This window comes from Colobus angolensis, unplaced genomic scaffold (assembly GCF_000951035.1).
Source record: "Colobus angolensis palliatus isolate OR3802 unplaced genomic scaffold, Cang.pa_1.0 Scaffold130, whole genome shotgun sequence".
Classification (NCBI taxonomy): domain Eukaryota; kingdom Metazoa; phylum Chordata; class Mammalia; order Primates; family Cercopithecidae; genus Colobus; species Colobus angolensis.
Genome location: NW_012114253.1, coordinates 5,228,575 through 5,231,906, shown reverse-complemented (window position 1 = coordinate 5,231,906; position 3,332 = coordinate 5,228,575).

Below are 3,332 nucleotides of genomic sequence, written 5' to 3'. Positions count from 1 at the left end.
TGGTCAGTGTGCTCAACCACCTTGCAAGAGCAAATTCTACATTTGCTCTTAGCCAAAAGGCCAAGAAGCAGTTGCAAGACCAAATTCGATGGGAGATTTCTTACAGCTGAGCCTCCATTTGCTTATCTGTAAAATGGGAATAATGCTTACCTTCATGGGTTGTTTGAGGACTAGAGCAGTACCTGGCAGACAGTAAGAACCTAACAAATGTTTATTTCTTCATTTTCTCTCCCCGGCAAGCTTAGTGCCTTCTTCATCCTCTCCAGGGTACCTACTTAATCCTCACACCTATTTTACATGGGCACAATTTTCCCTACTATGTATCCAGCTCAGCAGCAGATTCTGGGGATACAGAAGTGGGTGAGCAGATATGGAGTCTGCCTTTAGGAAGCTCACAGGTTAGTAGAGAAACAGGGCAAACGGACAGTAGCAACATGGCATGATAAGTACAATTGTAAAACCATAATAATAACTGTAATAGCTTCTATATTTTAGCATGTAACCTCAGTTTGTTACTGTGCTTGACAAGAACAGAATAAGAAAGAAAACCTATAGACATAACAATAAACCCATAAATGCAAAAATTCTAAACAAAACTATTAGCAAACTCAAATCAAAAATCATCAGATTATACAATATCAGATCAGAATAAATTGATCCCAGGAATGAAAGTTGCATCTTAGAAAATCAATTCAACAGGTAATAGATCAAAGAAAAAATTTACATGATTATCTCAATAAATCAGAAAAAAAGTTAATAAAATTGTCATTTATGATTTTTAAACAAAGCTTAAGCTAAGAGTGAAAAGAAACTTATTTAACCCCATAAAGAATAGCTATAGGCCGGGCATGCTAGCTCACTCCTGTAATCCCAGCAATCTGGGAGGTTGAGGTGGGCGGATCATTTGAGGTCAGGAGTTTAAGACCAGCCTGGGCAACATGGTGAAACCCCATCTCTACTAAAAATACAAAAATCAGTGGGGCATGATGGTGCGTGCCTGTAATCCCAGCTACTCAGGAGGCTGAGACAGGAGGATTGCTTGAACTCAAGAGGCAGAAGTTGCAGTGAGCCGAGATCACGCCACTGCACTGCAGCCTGGGTGACACAGCAAGATTCTATCTCAAAAAAAAAAAAAAAAGCTACAATAGTGATTCTCAAAGTGTGGTCCCCAGACCAGCATTAGCATTATCAGCATTACCAGGGAGCGTGTCCAAAATGGAAGTCCTCAGGCCCACCCAGACCTTCTGAATCAGAAACTCTGGAGGCTGGGGGAGCAGCAGTCTGTGTTTCAATAAAGCCCTTCAGGTAATTCTAGTGCCACTGAAGTTTGAGAACTACTGATCTATAAGAAACTCACATCAAAAATTATTCTTAATGATAAAGTATTGAAACCATTCCTTCTAGGATCAGAATAAGAATACCCATTATCATAACTGTTCATCAGCATTGAACAGAAGGTTCTTGCCATTGAGTTATAAGATTAGAAAGGAATTATCATATATGCAGAAAATCCAAAACAATCTACAAAGTAGAAGAATTCATAAGAGGGTTTAGCGAGGCTGTCACTATAAAACCAATATACAAAAATCAATTGTATTTTTTTTTCTTGTGGGACAGGGTCTTGTTCTGTCGCCTAGGCTGGAATGTAATGGCTCAGTCACAATATACTGCAGCCTTGACCTCCTGGGCTCAAGCAATTCCCCCACCTAAGTCTCCCAAGTAGCTGGGACTACAGGTGTGTGACCCCATGCCTGGCTAATGTTTTTTTTTTTTTTTGGTAGAGACAGGATCTCGCATGTTGCCCCAGCTGATTGCAAACTCCTGGCCTCAAGCAATCCTCCTGCCTTGGCCTCCCAGAGTACTGGGATTACAGGTATGAGTCACCACACCTGGCCCAACTACATTTCTATATACTAAAAAGAAATCGAAAATGGCATATTTGAAATATACCATTTATAATAGCATCAAAAAGTGAAAAACAGCATATCTAACAAAAGATGTGCAAAAACCTTATGGAGCATACTATACAACTGTATTGAAAAAACATTAGAGGAGATCTAATTAATGGAGAGACATGCCATGTTCATAGATTGAAAGGCTCAATATTAAAAAGATGTCAATTCTCTGCAAGATCTACAAATCAGTGTAAATCCAATCAGAATCTCTACAGGGTGTATGTATGTGTGTGTGCACATGTGAGAGGGGAGGGGGGCAGCGAGAGGCGAGGCGGGGTGAGGCACTGGACGGGAAGGGGAGGGACTGGACAGGAAGGGAAGGACATTTATAAGGTGATTCTAAAATTTATATAGAAGTTCAAAGAGCCAAGAATAACTAAGTCACCCTTGAAGATGAAAAGATAAGAGAACTTGCTCTACCAGACATCAAGACTTATTATAAAGCACAGTAATTAAGACAATATGGAACTTATGCAGAGAGAAATAGACCAATTACACAAAAGAGAGGGCAAGACATTTTATTATTGAATGATAGAAGTTGTTTACTAATCCTATATACTCATCAGTCATCATTTGCATGTGTAACAAATACATTTTCTCCTAGTTTGTGGTTTATATTTCTACTCTGTTAACCAGAGTTATTTCTACTCTTTCAAAAACCAGAAGCTATTAGTTAATTATATTACATGCATTAATAATATATTAAAATAGTTAAATTTATCGTTCTTTCCTTTTTATCATTTTGTTCTTTGTGAACCAGTATCTAAGACGTACAAACAATGTTCCTACCATTCAACAAACATGAGAAAAAGAAGATAAACAATCCAACAGAAAAGGTATTCAACCTAATTAGTTATCAGGGAAATTCAAATTAAAACCTCAGTGGCACACTATTACATGCTCACCACTTAGGAAAAAAATAAATATACAAAATAGAACTGGTGGCAAGGATGTGGAGGAGCTAGACCCCTCACAACTGCTGATGGGAATGAAATTGGTACCAGCCCTGAAAACCAGTTTGTGCTACTCATTGAAGTTGAAAATGCCTACACCCAAAGTGAGAAATTCGACTCCTAGGTAATACTTAGAGAAACCCTTGTTCTGCCTCAGGAGACATGAATATCCATAGCAACACTGGTCATGTTATCCAAAAACTAGAAACAGTGCCCATCACCAGTAGAACAAATAACTAAATTGTGTTCTATTCATACAACGGAATATTAGAGAGTGGTAAAGATGAACAATTTATGACTCACACATCTGTGGCTGACAGACACTGCTACTACTTGAGACCATCCCTGTAGCAGTTACTACTGTTACTGCTTGAGACCATCATTAGGAGACTGAATGAAGGGATGAACGTAAAAATGAAAACTT